We start from the raw sequence: 18696 nt of genomic DNA on the forward strand, positions 1-18696 counted from the left end.
ACTGACAGAGTGCTAAATCAGAAATTCATGTCAATTTTAAGACATTCCAGGATGTTAATCTCAAATCTTCATTATTAATTACATACTTAAGATACCTTAAGTCCTGTATGAATTAAGTTTTCCTGAACATCCTACTAGTCACCAATCTTACAAGAGTTAACATAGGTGTACTTTTTATAATAATGTAATCCCACCCATACTCTATGTTGCTTAATTTATGTGTTATGCATTGTATGGTTTTCACAAGAGTGACTATCATGGACCAGTTTTGGCTGGCATACTACAAAGGCAGACCTACAGAAAGTATTTTGCATAGCATTGCAATTCATAACGTAACTGATTTACTATCCTAATGGAGCCTCAAAAGGAAGTACAATTAGGTTAATGTCACAATTTACAGCTTCCTCCCCCCCAAGATTTTTGCATTTGTAATGATTTAAACTCAGATATGGGTATTTTAATGGATTATAGTGCATCTTGTGTTTATTTTGTAAAATAGACCAAATAAAATACATTAGTATCCAGAACACCCTTTTTCACTGACGGATCGCGAAGTACCTGACACACATAAAGAAGTCCAGGTAACCCTGCTACATAAAGAGTTCAATTTCCTACAGAAGCATCAAGAAATTTCAGTATAATCCAGTGGGCAAAAACTGTGTATCAGACCTTGGGAGTCTTGGCTTTATAAATTTGGACAGGCTAAATGAAACCTATGTTTAAAGTATCTCATCTATAAATGGCAAGAAATTATTTCCTTCCTTTTGAGAATTTACGCAATGCCTCGTTTAATGCACATGAAGCTAACAGTCAATTTGAAGTAGAGTGTAGGCAGCTAGAAGAAATAAGAACATGGTACAGGACCTTCTCATCCTCAACTATACACCTGTTAATGACTCAGACACTGAAGAAAAAAAAAAAAAGAAGTGTCCAGCTTCCCAGATAATCCTCTCTCTCTCTCCACTCAAGAGAGGACACCAATCATTCTGGCACTAATATGGATGAAACACTCCCAGTACTTTAAGTTTTTTTTGAGAATTACCTCACAAAGCAGGAACTGAGGATAAAGCATCCCTTTTATAGTGACTGTCATGATCTGCAACTGCCAAAACAACCTTATTCTCAAGAGCCAACAGCATAGACTTACTATTGAGGGTTTTGTTTTTTTTTTTTTTTTTTAAAAACAGTTGTTGTGAGGGGGACAGAGAGGAAGGAGGAGGAAAAAGGTTCCTCTCCCTTTAAGATCTAGTTTGAGTCCAGGTGGCTGGACTGAAACGTCTAGCACAGCTGTACTCCCAGAGCAAGAAAGATTTGGTGTGTTCAAGAGCAACCCAAATCTCTAGTTTCAGGCGAGTGCCGAGTTTTTATCTTACATCACTCTAGTGAGATGAAAGCAGTACATTGATAATGCTCTTGTCTGTTTGTATGTAGGATTAACAATATGAAATACTTTCAATTCTACTTTGTAGGAATAGTGAATATTGCACTTTTTAAAAGATAGTGTCTATGGGGGAAAGCAGTTGTTTTAAGAGAAGAAAGCAATACATCTGCACAGGGATTTGAGCAGGCGGAGGCTTAGAGAGTTTAGTTTTAAATAGAGACGTGCAGTGCAGTATCCTGCACAGGGCTAGGAGGCTAACAGAGACAGCACTAGAGCTCAGAACTAGCTACCTTCCTCCACTCTTGTTTATTGACAAATACCAAGAACTGCCAAAAGGTTTCCCCGATTCTTTCATTTCAGAGGATTTCTGAGATGAGAACTTATTTCAAGGCAATGACTCTATTAGAGATACCCTGAATGACTTTTTGTAATTTTTTTTTAACCTCCATTTCCTGTACAGTATGCAATTACTAGAAGGGTGGAAACTTCTGAACTCCCTAGGAGAGTTTGCTATGTCTCTCATTTCAGCTTAATAAAATATAATCTGAATCACAGCATCTGTAAGACAGGGTTGTTCCCTATCCAGCTGTTCTAACTCAGGTTATTCACAGGATGAAGAAGAAAAGATATTTGCAAGAGGGATGCTGAATTTGTTTGATAAGAATAGCATTGCTATGTCTTCAGTATTTTAGGGTGTTTCCCCTTGTCAAAGTAGTTGAATTAAAAGAAATTGCCACTATTGTGCTGACCTAATTTAATTTTTTTAGACTGTCTGCATTTTTACGTGCATTTTGACTTTTGATACATTCTCTGTGTTCATTATCTCTCTAGGCTACCTCAGGACTGTCTTGACAGTAAATTAATTTCTTGATTTGAAAAGCAGCTCGCTCAGAATTCAGATTCTGTGGAATGTTCCTCTGGTAAGTTTGCTGCTACGTATCAGCCTTTGCACATGAACCTGAGTCAGCTGGAATTCACCAGAGTGGTGCCACACACCATCACTGGCCACACAGGAGCTGAAGACACCGGCAGGCGTAACAAGGGTGCCCTCAGAAGGGGTGTACGGAGCAGTGGTCAAAGCAGACTGACCTGTGTCTGTCAATGAAGGGTGTGAAAAGTGCAGAAGTCAATGTAATCAATTTGGAAATGTTGCACATTAAGTTGTATCTCATTTTTGCCATTGTACCAACTGGTAATAAACCCTGCAGCTATTTTGCAAAATCTGGTACTTCTAAAGCATTTATTTCAGTTCCTGGAAAAAGGACAGCTTTCTGGAGCAGAAGTACTACCAGTCAGGGAGTTATGAGAGTTTATTATCAGAAAGGAAAGGGGGACAGTACACTCTTGCCTACACTGAGCTCCTATTTACCTCTTAAAAAGAGAGAAGTTTTGTGTAGTCAGCACAAAAATCATGAAACAGTCCAGCCAATTAACAGGTTCACTTAACTACAGACCCTTCAACTTGAAAGAAAGGGCAAAACCAGGGACATAAAAGTGGGGAAACTAGAGAAAGTTTGAGCAAAGTGATTGCTAGTCCCAGAGCTTGTCTTTTGCTAGTTAACTCCCCCAAATTATTTGCTGTTGATTACTGACATCAAGGAAGCTGATCTAGCCCTGGATAGAGACACTCCAAGATTAGTCCATTGTGAAGAACTGAAGTTCAACTGGAAGATTTTTTTAATGATAAATTATGTCTCTCTGACAGGTAGTTTAAAACAGAGTTGAACAGACACTTATTTTAAAGAGTAAAACACTAGAGGAGTCTTCCTTTTTGGCTTACAGCTCCAGCAAAAGGAGAGTGAAATCTTGTTGATTCCCTCTCAATGTAGAGGTGTATAGTGAAATTTCTCTGCTAATTCTCACCCCTAAAACAAAAATCCATTTAAGGTCCTAAAAAGAAAAAAGCTAAGGAACCAAATCCAGCATGATGGATTTCCACAGGGATCTGTTTGACCGCATGAGATTTTCATGGAAGTTATTAGAAGAAGTGCATAACCAAACTTGGAGTAATCAAAGAGTGCAAATGACTAATCAACCTTTGCTTCAGCAAAAATTTCCTTCTGTTCAACTTTTGCTTTTAAAGTGATTTTCAGTAAACCATATAGATTTACATTGCTTACAACAAATAAAAAAAGAGAGGTTCATCTAGCACACAGTGTATTTTCAGGTAAAGATATGTGATGGGATAGGAGGGAGTTACATATTTGTATGTCTGGAATGACATTAAAATCAGCTACTAGGAAATAGCTTCTCCATTGCTGATCATTCCACTTTTGTCTAATCCAGATTTAAGACTGGAATGATATATTTATGAAATATATAGTATTTATAGATTTTATTTATATTTATTTACTTAAATTTTTAGCCTTCACAACTCCCTGAATTTCACAGCTATAGATACAACTTGTACATTAAATATGTTCCTGCAACATGCCACAGCAGCGAGGTGTATTTTCCTGCTCTTACAGAATGACACAAGTGCGTAAGTCCCAAAGCAGCATTTGTGCTCAGGAAATGTCTCTCAACTGCTCAGGGTAAAAGAAAGGTCTTCAGGCAATATAGAAATGGCTGTGGATTACGAGACAGGGACTCCTTTCTTTACTTCCTGCTGTACACTTCCTAAAGGCATTTGCTGACAAGGAATTTGCAAATCTTGTCTTGTTAACGACTGTAATGCTCCTTGGTATTACTCAGATACAATCACCTGTGTACCTGTCCAAATACAGCTTAGCAACTGCCAGTTCATGGCGCTGAGAGTTTCCCTCTCTGTCTTTTCACCAGTGATCAAATAACAAAGTTTGCCTGCAGTAACCTTCTCCCCAGTATCCTTGCAGATGTTGCCCGCCCCCTCCTCCCGAAGGTTGTCCTGGAGAGAACATGTAGTTCCAGGGTGACTCATACCCACACACTATCCCTTACTCATTCAAATAGTTTCATTAAAGGCACTGGCCCACAATAGATAATCCCTCATTTTGTTGTGAGCCTGTTTCAGTATGTACATCCTAGAGAAGAGAATAAAGACCAGGACAGGGCACCGCCATGGATACAGGACCAAACTGAGCTGGGACAGTTCTGAGGAAGGAAGAGCATGTTTGATCACAGTACCCCTTATTGAAGCATTTATTAGTGTTCATTAATTTCTACATCACAGAAGTAGTGCAAATATCTACAGACCCTCCTCCCCAGCAATGTTGACGTTTACTATTTTGCTTATTTAACATTTCAATTCTTTAAGAAAAAAAGGAAACTGCACATACCTCCCCCAGTTCACGTCCTTCTTTGAGAAAGCAGGTAAGTGCACAGAATGCTGTGAGCTCTCCAGCTGACTCTATGGGACTCTGAAGCCCATGAAGCATGGAGGGGATTTATCACCAAAACAATACTCTATATTTTAACTCACCTTTAAATTATTTTGAAATTAGAGGCTTTACTTTGCATGCTTCAGTTACCTGAGAAGTGCAATATGGTCCTACTTGTAAAAGGATAAACTGCAAAACCACAGAATATAAAGGCCACTGAGTGTGTAAAAACAGCTGAGGAAACAAGTCAGCAACGACTGAACCTCCTGTGGGCCAAAAGCTGGTTAAGAAGTATCACAGAAGAGAGAAAAATGACAGGAGCAAAGAAAGAAGAAAACTAGATAGTATGGTAGCAAGGCTAATAAAGGAAAGATTAGGCAACTACTCAAGAGCTGTTCTGGGCAGAGAACACCACCATCACGCTGGGAAGAGAGGTACAGTGTCTCCAATGCAAAGTCCCCAAAGCTAATAGTGATTCTCAAATGAACTGTTTCACAGTTCCAGAACTAAAGTCAACACATCAAGCAGATTCATGCTTTTTTTTTGGTTAATACTCTGCAAAAATGAGCTAGAAAATGCAAGAGCACATTTTAATCAAATATTGAAAAATACACCTGAGTTTTCCAGGAGGCTCTTTGCATCAGGGATCCTGTAAGAGTCACACTGATCTAGTCAGGAAAGGAAAGTACAGGATGCCCAACCCTGCAAGTAGGCAGTTCTTACACTGATCTTCTTATACAAGTCATGAACATACAGTTAATATTTGTGGAAGTTAACCCCAAAACAAAGCAGAAAAATTAATGGAAAAGGTGATTTGCTGAGATTTTTGCTCTTGCCAACATCCAGAGAGCTGCAAGATCCACAGCCACCCACAACAAGTCAGACCTTAAAATACTCATTTCTCAAAATAAACCTGCCATACCACTGCTGACGATGCAGGCTTTGTCCCCCCATCTTTGTATTTACAGCCAGAGCTGCAAGAACTTACTTTTCCGTTCCGTTGTTTTTCAGACAGCTGGATACAGCCTTTGAAGGCGTATGAAAACTAAAACAGCATGACAATTCTTTTCTAACCCTAGAAGTGTTAATTTCTTAATAAGCTTATTTGATTAACCAAGGAAACCTGGAGGACATGCTGACTGTGTCTTGTTTCCCCTCCCCCAATCGCACTGTTACAAAACTCCAGTAGAGTCTTAACCAAAACAATGTGCTGATAGGAGAAGCTGTCTGCATTCCTCTTTTGCAATTCACCTTACACTCTACATGTTACTTGAAGATAAGCTCTTCTAGATGCCAAAAAACTCCAGCAAGAGGTGAAGGCTTCTTTGCAATGGGTAGAGCCCTGCACAATTTTTTCAAGTTATTCACTGCATTCTTGTTTGTGGATCCCCACCCTTAGTGTAATCCCTGCAGTCGCTCTTCTTCCAAATGATCCCAGCAATACTTCGGGGTGGGAATAGCCCATTTCAAACTTGACTATTAGATAATCAACATTAGATACTGATTTAACTTCCTTCTTTTTACACTCATCCATCTTTAAGGAAAGCAGCAGCCCATTAATTTGACACCTGCAACAAGCCTGCTCCTTTTCCCCTACCAGAGGCAATATCCAGGTGGCTTTATTCATTTCCAGGGAAGTAGCCTCACACTGTGGGTTCTTTTGAGTAGGAAAGGGGGGGGGGAGGAATACTACTTTTATTTGTATTGTTTCAGCTTTTCTCTAGAGAGGTGGTCTCCGTAAATAGCAGATAAAAACATTTTAAGAATAGTAGAAGAAAAAAAGCTTTCTCCTGAACACATTTATATGCATGCACGCACAACAAATAGAGAATAACTGCAAAAGAAACATGCAGAGGTGTTGAAATCTGCACTACCAAATAGGTGCTAAGCAGCAACAAATGCTGTAAAAAGCTAAGGTATGTACAGAGGAGCTGGCAATGGAGTAAACCGGTGTTTTCTGACACAATTCAATCTTCCCTTTTAGCACACACATTTTATGACTTTCTTCCACAGAAGGCAGTCCCATCATCCCCCTGATCTCACAGCTGGTGGTATAGCGAAACAAAGTTCAGCTTCCAGAAATGGTGTCAGTTAGAATCCTTAAACCCAGGACAAGCAAAAAAGAAGAAATCCATCAATCTCAGAAGAAAATCTGAAAAGGCATTAGGAGAAGGAATTACATTTAGTCCTAAAGCAACTCTTTGGTATCTCCAAAAGAAGGTCCCCTGGAGCCGGTATGAAGACAAAACGAAAAATTACTTAGGCCCTTTTGAAATTCCCTGCTCAGGCATTACTGCAAACTTTTTCAGGGGAAGGATGACAATATGTACATACAGTGACTTGGACGGTAGGATCCTGATCCTATTTTCTGGAGCTTATTGCAATGTTATTAATAAATATTGCTAGGGGAATTAACTGTCCATCTCTCCAGCGTTCCTCTGACCTGAGAAACAGAGGTCTCGTGCTTTGTATTTAGAAACAGCAATTAGAAAAAAACAAACCAGTTTTGTGGGAGAAGATAAAGATGAGGTGAAAACATCAGTGGATGAACACATAGTAAAGAAATTATATGGATAAGACTGCCTTGTGGAATGCAAGTCCTTTAAACACTAATATAAAATAGAATAAAATTCCACTATTTCTACCTGTTTTCAATGAATGCATGAAACTGACATGTCATGCAGATCACAACACTTCCAAAGGAGCCATCTGATTCTGAATTATAACATAAATAACTGTAGTAGGTTATATGAGAAAAATATTAGTTAATGACCCTGATCTAAGTTGTGCAAATCTTCAGACGTGTGGAAATGAATTTAGTTTGAGGACATTTTTCAATGAAATGTTAATGCTCTTTAAGTCTATAGCAATATTTCTTCTACCCACTTCAAACCAACATTAATTCATAAAATCAGAGGCAGGTAAAGGCTGGAAAGAGTCCCGTCACTGAAACACAACCACTTCTGCAGTGGAATCCAAAAGCTGCTAGAAAAACAAAACACTGCAAATCAATTATTTTTTTTTAATAGCGCTGATTTTTTAACTACCTTTAATCTAATTATTCAGTTGTTTTCTCTAGGAAAAGTTTAAAATTTCTCCAAACCACATTAAGATCAGGAAACAACTGTAAGTCAAATAATTTTTTGGGCAGGTTCAAGAGCTGCTTCAGGAGAGCTGGGTGGCAGAGTCTGAAGCTGAATTTGCTCATTTCCTCCTTTATTAACTCATGAAGTCAGCTTAAAAGTATTACAAGTTCTGGGTTAGCAGAGTTTAATTGCCTCCTCCTTTTCACATGGGTGCATGTTCTGTGAGTGTACAGAACTTCTCCTTAAAAAACATTTAAAAATATATACTACACAAGAGAAATCTATCTGTATGTCTTTAAGTTGTGTTGGACAAGCTAACATTTTCCCCTATATTACTTGGGAACGTAGAGCTGTTGAAAGTAGTATAACGAAAGTCACAAGGATAAAAAAGAACAAATATTTACTAGATAAAGAGACTGAATGTCACACTTTTTTAATGCAAGAAGCAATGTGACATTGCTCATTTAATCTGGGCTCTGCTAATTGGTCAATTGCACAAGGAAAAGTCTTTGGGAGTCCTTCTGGGAATGTCTCACATCATTCCCTATCAGCTGTTGACATACAAATACTCTGGTAATGAAAATATTTTCATTCCTTCATAACAGCATTCCCTGTCCTGTTTAATCTTATTTTCTCTCTTTCTAAAAACAAGCTTCTGTGTGGGATTTCTGAACTAACGGACCTGATGCCATATATCAAAAGTGTCCTGTGCTCCTGTCAAACTTACTAGGAGTCCACCCAAAACAGAGCAAAAGGGAAAAAACCCAAGGATTTATAGCAATAACATAGGATTTTAAACACCATTTGAAATTAATCTCTGGTCTGCATCATTTCAAAGGACTGTGAATGCAACTGGACTAGAACTAAGCAGTACCCGTGCTGCCTTAAGAGTTGCCTTCACTAGCAATAGAGTACCTGCTGCAGGATCCAGCTGCATGCTGGAAAGGGACAGGTTTGGCAGTTTCCAGAAATGTTGCAAAGGCAGAATATTTTAGCCAATTTTTACAACTCTGTCACTGTAATGAAAAAGAACACTGAGGAACAAATAGCTGGAAATCCAGGGTGCCTTCCTGGCCTCCAACCAGGGTCTTCTAAAGCATGGGTTCAAGCTCACTATCCATGAGGACATCATGTACTGCTGGAGATGAGTAAAGTGGTGTTGAAAACACCTCTAGCAACTCCTCCCGTGCACGCTCCCCTGCCTCCAAGAGGGTATCAGCATCTCCATGGCAGACCCCTCTGCAAAGGCTGCACTATCCTCCAATCTAACAGCAAATCCTGCTTAGGACAATTTTTATTTTCAACACGCTACTTCTAACCATTTAAAGCCCCACTTCGTGCTCAGGTGATAAGATCACATTCTGCTGTGCATAAAATCCATGCAGTAGAGTTGTTACTATGGTCTCAGAGCAATTGCTTTTGGAAATTAAATTATTTCAAAAGTTGCTGCATTCTCATTGTGCTGGTAAATACCTCTCTTCCCCTGGTAAACTCCATACCTAAACACTGCTGTTAACTTATTTGACTTTTTTATATATTTGTCTTCAATACCACAGTTCTTCCAAATTCAAGGTCTGAAATACGATGCAAGCTCCTGCTCCTCCCTCCCCCATCCCTCTCCCCCCTGGGACTTGTGCCTCCACCCACATCCTGCTGCCCAGGTTGTAACATTCCTTTCTGCACCCTATCACTGTCACACTCCCTCCTGGAAACAGGTGCAAGAAGATTAAAAACCCACTCATTCAGCTGGGATTTTCATCTGTTTGCACCTTCCTCTTTGCCACTCCTATATGTCAACATCTCTTGAGCAGAAGGTGGTGGGAAGGCGCTCTCTCTGTCAGTTCATGTTGTTTGCTGTTTACAGTGAGAAGCAGGAGTTTTATTCTGAGGGACAGCTATATCGGGAGATAGGAGAAAACTCAAGATACAAAGGCTTTACTTAAATGTGGTTGGGTTTTTTTCTTTAGAAAGCACATGTGTTTTGTTAAAACTAAAGTTTAATTTGAAATGTCAGTGTTAACAGATCCCTAAGAGGATTATTTTAATGAATTTTTGAAAAATACATTAATTCTATGTTACACTTTTTAATTCCTAGATTGTTTGTGGTATGAGTATTGAAATATTGTTCCATTTTAGTCATGAAGTCATTTTATGTCAAGCTGTCATTGCAACACAAATGGAAGACTTTGACCCAAAAGAGATCATTCCATGCTAAGTGGTAACTGCACTTAATACTGCAGACACAAAGATAGTGCAGTGACCAAAACCTTCTTGTAGTACTGCATCACTGCAACTGGTGTCAGGGAACAGTGTTACAATCTTTGCATTGCATTTGAAAAAAATCCAGAAACATTTCTGCAGGTATCTTTTTGCTAAAAACTCCTAAAATTGAGGAAATGTTTTGCATCCTGTCCCCTCCACCCCCACCCCCCTTTTCATGCTGAATCAAAGCAGCCTTTATCCTCTCACCCTTATTTTGAATTGACAAAGTCTTCTGCAAACAGAGTTTCTGAGTTTTTTGATTACCCAAGCACCTGCACTCTTCAGACTTGTGGTCTGTGTTACAGAAGTATCCACCTTCACGGGAACGCTCAGTTTTCTATACAGAAGGAGCTCTCTGGAAATCCCTGGGGAGGACAGGCCTCGCAGGATAAGGACTTGTCTTAATGTAGATGTTTCCCTGAATGGCTGTTGCCCACGACTTCCAGAAGAGTCCCTGGTGTGCGACATGCAATTAGCATCCCTACAAGGACTCCTAGCAGAAGAGCCATTCCTGAACAGGTTTTTGAGGGCAGGCAGACCTTCAGATTTGAAGTTGTTCAGTGCCAAGGTCACATCCAAAAACAATTAAAAAACACTTGTGAATACTGATGGTTTCACTCTCTTTCCTAGCTAAGTGCGGGCTGCATAAATGCAACCAACTGGAACTGAACCCTCAGGGGCAGCACAAGCAAAGAACATGGATCTAGGTCATTTTCTCATCTCTGTAACTGGATCTCTCTGGCAAGACTGGAGACATGCATCCTGGAGCTGGGACACTTTCCCTTTTGCTGCCTGCTGGAGAAGTGTGGCACGGAGACTGGTCAGTGAACAGAAGCTCCTAGAGTGAAAAGGGTATATGCACTCTTGTATCGCATTAAAGGGTCTGTTGGAGAGGGAACAACTATGTGAGCAACAACAGCCATAGAAGTTGGTCCCAATTTTTCAAAGATAGCCTCTTAATTTTTTTTTCAGATGTGATACTTCCACTAAAAATGCACAGGTGAGCACACAACTAAAAACTGAGTGTAGCCAAATGTGCTTTTTAGAGCTTTTTGGTCACGCATTTACACAAAGTTTTCTAATAGATGAATCATTCATACCTCCTTCCTTCAGTGTATTTCTCATGCGTTCCCAGAGTTCCTACTTGCAGAAAATGCAAATGGCTAACGAAGGACTCACCAACACAAAAGCACTCACGATGGACCTGTCCCCAGAACATACCCAGCAGTACTCAAACCCAGACTGAATGTCCTATGCTATATCGTTTCAGGGTAGTCTTTATGATTTTTCCCTGATATGAGGCACGGAGGGCAGAAGGGGGCATCAGTGAAACAGTGAGCAATGGCAGAGGGCGGGAGGAGAGGCAGGAGATAACTGCAGCCGAGCAACAGGGCGAAGTGCCTAGCGAGATGTGTCTGTAGGAGCCTGAGCTTTTGCTGGGCCTTCCCAAGGGACTTACACTCTACAAAGTGAAAGCACTAAGAAAATGCCAAGCACAGATATGGTAGTTTCTCTTCTGAATAGGAAAAGAATCTATACAGCCAGAAAAATCTACTAGCATGCAACAAAAGGAAATAATATACTCATGTTTAGAAAGATTTTGCATGGCTGTCTGAACGTAGCCAATGATTAGGGAAAAAGCGTGTATTATTTTCCCTGTCTAATCTTATATGCCAGGAAAAAAAAATTAAATTTCTATTTAAAAGGAAATTATTATTTCAAGATTTAGTCTTTCAAAGGTAAGCCAAGAAATTTGGTGAGTGTAAAACATTGTTCCTAGCAGATATCAATTCACAAGAACTTCTGGCTTTGTTAGATAGGAGAGAGTGAGAAAACGTAACTGATGGGTTTCCAATTGCACATGCATGTATTAAAAATACCACTATTATAAGCAATCTAGTGGTGCTTTCAAATGCGTTCCTACAAAGTCTCCAAAGCCACTTTCAACATTTCTTAAAAATAGCAGGGAAAACATCAAGTCAAGGAAAACCTGCAGTACTGTTGCATTTCCAGCTCTTGGTAGGGACCACAGTAGTATGTGAATGTTTTAATACATGTGTTTGCAAACATTTGTTGTCATCCTTGCCTCAGGTGCTGCTGAGCACCATGACCTGGCTGTGAAATGCTGTGTGTGTACTCCTTGCCCATGCTTTTCCAAGTCCCTTGCAGAATTTCTGCCTTGAAATTTCAGAGTCCACCAGATCAGGGTCTAAGGAAATATTCTGCCACTTGCCCTCTCCTCATCCACACGCTTCAGGTGCTTCCTTCAAAATCCCTTCGGCTTCAATGCGAAAATTGTGCAAGGTAACTCTGAGCAGGACAGCACAAAATTACACCCAGCCTCCTGCTGTCTCCTGGCTGGATGGCAATGATGCCTCAGCATGCTGCTGGTACTGGGAGGGGAGCAAACCACAGAGCTGTTGCTTAGCTCCCTCTCTATTTTAGCCAATTCCTGCCTACATCCCACCTCCTCTTCAGCTTTTTTCTCTTATCTCCTAATTTGGCCCCTGCTTTATGCTCTCCCACATTGAAAAGCCACACGATAGCCACAGCTTGTCACTGGGTCTTCCCTGGAGGCACATATTCTCTGGTCTAAAGAAGTTTTCCAGCTGCAGCCTGATGTTGCATCTCCTCACCTCCCCCGGCTTTAACATGATTAAAATACAGCCCTCACCCCATCCCAGGAGCCAGCACAGGGGTGTGTGCCTCACTAAGAAAAAAAAAGTAGGAGAGTTTGCTCTTTTTCTCTTTAGTCTGACTCATGCACAGGACCCTTTATATTTAATCTATATGTTAACTTGGTATTACAGAAGAGCTACATGTATCCGCAGAGTGGAAGCTTTTAAGAAGTTGGGTAGTTCTTCAGGATATGTAATAGTACTAATTTTAATAAGAGTGTGTCATTCAGGCTTCCACAGTCTGAAAATCTAACTCCTGCTTGAAAAGTTACATTTTCCCCTTTAGAGGGAAAAGGAAAAAAAAAATGTTTGTCCTTCAGAATCCTTAGATGTTTTTACTGATCTTTTGTTGACCATTTTGTGAACTCAGAAGTCTGATGTCAGTTACTCTATAGAAAGGATACAGTCTGTTCTACCATAACTGGAATTATTTTTAAACACTTCCCCCTCACGGACTAAATCCTTGGAGGTTAAGGGGGAAGAGAGACCAAGTGGGTTTATATCGAGAACAGAACGACTTACAAGAATTTAGTTCAGGAAAAAATAAGGAAAGTGTGGTGAAAAAACCACAGGTTATACATACTCGTAGTGTGGGTATTTTGACAGTGTCATGGGAGACAATCAACAACTTACTTCTGGATACAAAAGCTCAGGTCAGACATTTCAATCAATGCACATGCATGCATATTTGCATCCCAGACAAACTATTGACAGATTGATACATCCTCATGATTATTAATAATTATGTCTTTACTGGAATTATCACAGCTATTTGAAATATCCACTCAAACCCTTGCTGTCAGAAGTTTCTCCCCTTTACATATATACAGAAATTTTCCTTTGCTTTGAAATTCCAGGCGGATCATCTCAGGAAGAAAATGAAATGAAACCACGCAAACAAGCCTCCCCCTGCTTGAGTAGCTCAGCCACAAAGAACAGGGGGAGAAAATCTACTGGAATGACTTTTGGACAAATCACAAAGGACACAAAATCTGTAACTTCTGAACAGGATATTCATGGCAGTATATATAAAAACAAAGTAACAGAAACAGGCTTGGTAAGATTTAATTTTAATTGAAAAACATTGATTTTTCAGCTGCTCAACTTGCAGATTTTAATTTCAGATTGATTTCAGCCTCTTGAACTGAGATGAGAGGTGACTATAGGCCTATCTATGGGAGTTACAGGGAGAAGCAGCTGAAGCTAAGCAGAACTTACACTCAGTGGTAAAAATACCAGAAACAAGAAAAGAATAATGCTTTCCTTCAACTCACTTTCAAAACAATCATAAGCAAAACATAATACCAAACAAAGCTGTCCAGCATTTGTAACCAGCTGTATTCTCAATGTTAGACTGCAGATAATTGTTTTTAAAAAGATAATCTCTCACTTGTCTCTCCTGCAGTTCTCCTGAGGACAGTCAGAACAGTGAAACTGGAATTGGCTTTTAATGTACTGATGATCAAGTAGCACTCATGTCCTCTGTCTCACGGATCTGTACCCTATACCCTCTTTTCAAACTGAACACTCCTACTGCCAGCTTAACAGCACGGCAAGAATTGCCTAATAGTTTCAGTCTTACTAAAGAATACCAGTTTGAACTCTGCTAAACTTAGTTTTTCTTTGTTTTTTTTCAATTTCTAGTACTTTTGAGAAAAGCTCTTGCAGCCACGGAAGACTGCAACTTCTACATTGCAAACCATCAACTATTTCACTTAATTCATCATCTAGTCTCATCGACGATTTTCACTTAAGAGTGAGGGGTTTTAGCTCTTGTGGCTGCAGATAAAAGTTGGAAGTAGAAAATGATAAAAAAATAAATGCAGTGAAATATGCTGCATTGAGATACACTTTCGATAAATCTTACGATTTTTGGGACTTTTTTAAAAACTTGTGGCTAACTCTACAGAATAGAAATGCAGGTATATGACTACAACAACAAACACACTCATTTTAAATTCACAGCTGGAAAGTACAGCTGGAAAGGATGAGACTGTGTTGATGGCACCTATCCTGGAAAGCAGAAAGAGAGCATAATTTAAGTATATATGCTACACCTCTGGCCTACTAAATTTCTCTTACAGGTTTTGAAGAAAACAAATTTGTAATCCTTCAGCATTGTCAAGTGACAATTAGGAAAATTAAAATAGAACTTAAGTTTTCTGTGCTGCCCACTGCAGCACAGCAAAGTTAACTCCCAGTAGGGACAAAGCTGCACGTTCATGATTTTAATCAAGTCACCTGAAATTTGCTACAGACCTCAGTAAAACTGAACTCGACACTGTACCTGACAGGGTCCCTGGGTCACTGGAAGCAGGCCATCTACCAGATGTCACATCTTGCAGAACCTTGTCATATCCTTCCTCAGGACCCTTCCGAAGTGGTGTGCTTTCCGAGAGGCTTCTCAGCTATGCTGAGGATGTCTGCTCAAGAAAAATACACACTTCTTTCAGAAAACAAGTGCTATGTCTTTAGTAAATAATTTGTCTTCAGGTATTGAATAATGCTATTTATATACTTGGAAGCATGGCAGAGTTTATATTTTTTCCCATTAATAGCACAGATTTAGTCAGAACCACTTTTAATATGGAATACTATCTAGAAAGTATTCCTTACTGAAGCTGACAGAATTTCAGACATGTTACAGAACTGTTGTAGTTGTCAATTTTATGTTTTTTTAAAATATACACTACACTTGCTGTGCAACTCTTAAGTAGGATTGTTGAAGTATTAAATCTCTGAATTTACCGTGGGCTTTTGACAAAATTTATGTTTACCATTCATACACTCAAATGACTAGAATAATATTTTAACACAACTTTAAACAAGTTCACACATTCTTTAGTGAATGCATAAGTGTATTTCAAGTTTACTGGCATTGAGAATAAGACAAGAAAAATTCAGGAGATAAACACATCAAAAGCATTAGTAAGATTTATGTAACTGCCTTATACGTTTTAGCCATCTGATAGCATTAGATCTTTAGAGCAGAATCCGGACTATCTGCATTTGCTCCCACTACCCTGGGGTGTCTGGATGCAGAAACTTCGCTACAGTCTTCCAGCGCTGAAGTAAAGCGCAGAGCTGGTAAGTGAAGAGTGGCTGCCCAGCTGCCATGCAGTGAGCAGAAAGAGGTTATGTAGATTTTCACTGCCTTAAACTTTTTTCAGGCATGCACTGGCACTCATACACAGAGTGCATTTTTTTGCATTAGTCTTAGTGTCTTGAGGATTAAAAGTAATAAAGCCCATTTATTCACAGACCACAGTAGTAAAGTATTAATACTATATGGTGTGAGACAAGACAAAGATACAATCGATCCCAGTTACGCTTTTTATATGTATTGCAAAACAGGCTTCACTTCAACTTAAACCGATTCATCATTAAATGTTTGTGAGGTTCCAACAATGGTCTTGAGGTCACAGACCAGCCCATCTGCATAGATGCCACAGTCGTGGCCTTGAAAGCACTTCCATTGTATTAACATGCAACTTAAAACACTCGACTTATTCATTCTTTAAAATGCATTTAGAGCTTTTAGGGGTCCTGCTGAGATGAAGGTGAAATCCACAGGGATGCCATCAGCTTGGTTAGGCCTTCGCTGTCAGAGGAACACATGTGAGGACACTGGGGCTGGTGGCCTGGCCCGCTGAACTGTCTTCTCTTTTTAGCTTAGAAATTATATAGGGAGTAACTAGAACAGGAAACTTCTCCCTCCCCCCAGCTTATTAAATGATTTCCTGTCAGTCCTTAGAAAAAGCAACTCATTGCTCAAAGCCTTAAGAAGTTGTGAGTGGCTCACGCCCGGGCTGGGAACAACAGGAAGGGAAGGACAAGCAGAGCTAATTGGCCTTTTTACACTTTGCTGGGGTAGCCAGCATGTCGCAGATAAGCTTTCCTCACTAGTGATACCCAGTTGGTCCCTTCCTCTCTTTCATTCTGCCTTGCCTTTAAACATGATCCAGTCAGATGTGATCCTGGCCAACGCCCAAGGGTGACTTAATGACCTTCCCCGCATACCAGCAATCGGGGAAGCTACATTGAAATCTGGTCACTCCACCATTTCCCATGCACAATACAAATAAGCCATTTTTCCAGTGGCCTCATTCACATAATTAAAAAACCAAACCAGCACTAGTAAGATCACCTAATACATGACTATTTGACTCAGCCAATAAGTGACACATATTTCCTTGTTAGAATTTATAGTTTTAATTTGTCAAAGTGATCTTTCAAAAACTATATCAAACGTTGTTTATATTTTTTTCTGAAACAAGTACATTTCCAACAGCAGCCTGGTAAGATAATCCCATAAACAAAGAGTTTGGCATCTAGACAACTGACTAGCTGGTACTATACACTAGGTTCCAGCAGTCCCAGTCACAATACAGTATCATGCTATGTCCATACAGCCATGACGCATAGGCACATTTTTTCTGATGTAGGTCCTAAATGAGCCTTAAAGAACTAAGTATTCACACTCCTTTAAATGCAACTGCATAGCAGCTATTCCTTTATATTTTTATGTTCTGCTGCCAAGATGCAAGCATAAAAAATGCACAAATTATATTAGTACATACCTGATTTACTGACAAATCTGCATGTTTAAAATGCTAGACAAAGCCCATTAAAAAAACCCTCGCTTTTATCAAATCCTAGGAATTATTCTTAACAAGTCAATTAGCATTATCACAGTGACTTAGGTCCTGAGTGACATTTCCAGACCGCAAAACATCCTTAGTGCTCAACACTGAATCGCCCCCCTTGGTACTCATCTATTCTGAAACACAGAGTCCAGGATAGGACACACCATGCTTGATCCTTTCCAACACTACCTAAATTAAGTGGTTATTTCCCAAGTCTCATCAATAACACTCCAATACTCCAGTGTAGCATGGGCCTTTCTTCTCTGCAGTATAATAGTGTCAAGGCACATTCAATGTGACATAAGGATGAAGGAGTTGCAGTACCTGATACTAGATTAGTCACTGACCATTGCTTGTTTATGCAATAGGTTACTTCTGTCCAGGGGTGTTACCTTACACTCACCCTTCTTGACTAGAATCCCATCATCTGGAGATTTAATACATACTCTCTGATCTTTCAACGATGTTTTTGATGGATGTGCCATACCCAGGATCTCCGTGAAATCCCACCCAATATATCCTTCCATTTGACAACAAATTGCTGATAACTGTTTGAATACAGGTTTCCACTATGCTTCTCACACACATGCTATAGTACTTCCATAAAGATCTGAATTTTCTAGCCTTTCTAGGTTATGAAAACACCATGAGAACATTACAAAAAAAAAAAATCTTTCTTCTTTATTAACTAGGCCTATTACTTTTCCTTGTGGAAGAAACAAGGCCAGGCGGGGCAGCAAAATTCAAGATCAAGGTGCAACTCATACTCTTCCCACAACTTTTACTTGGGTTCAGATGTTTGCAGCATTTATACTTCCTGTTCTGCGCTGTATTTAGAGCAAAAGTTGATGGCACATCCTGGAAACAGGTACTCTTGGAGTTGACAACAACTTTGCCATCATTTAAGGCATCATTTATAGCAAATAAAAATATCTCAGTGGAATTTAAAAAACCCCACCATTATTGTAGATGCATAGTGTAAAAATAAAGTAAGATGAACACACCAATTTTTTTTACCTTTGACACATCACACTTCTGTCTCTAGTTATTTTATAAACATGTTTGTTCTGAACTATCACAAAGTGTGGCCATCCTGAAGAAACAATTTGTGCAGTGTGTACAAAGTGGAACAGGGAGGGGGAAACAAAAGCACATCGCAGAAAAACCACATTTCTCTACTGATAATCAAACTTTTCAAGTAAAATGTTCCAATGGTTATACTTCATCTAACAGTTAAAGATGTTTCATTCTGCACTGAAGACAGGCACGTTTTTTGTCTCCTAAAATATGTTTCTAATTTAAGTTTGAAAAAATATTTCCATTGTGCCATATATGCAGTAACTC

The sequence above is a fragment of the Gavia stellata genome, chromosome 11, assembly GCF_030936135.1.
Source record: "Gavia stellata isolate bGavSte3 chromosome 11, bGavSte3.hap2, whole genome shotgun sequence".
NCBI lineage: Eukaryota > Metazoa > Chordata > Aves > Gaviiformes > Gaviidae > Gavia > Gavia stellata.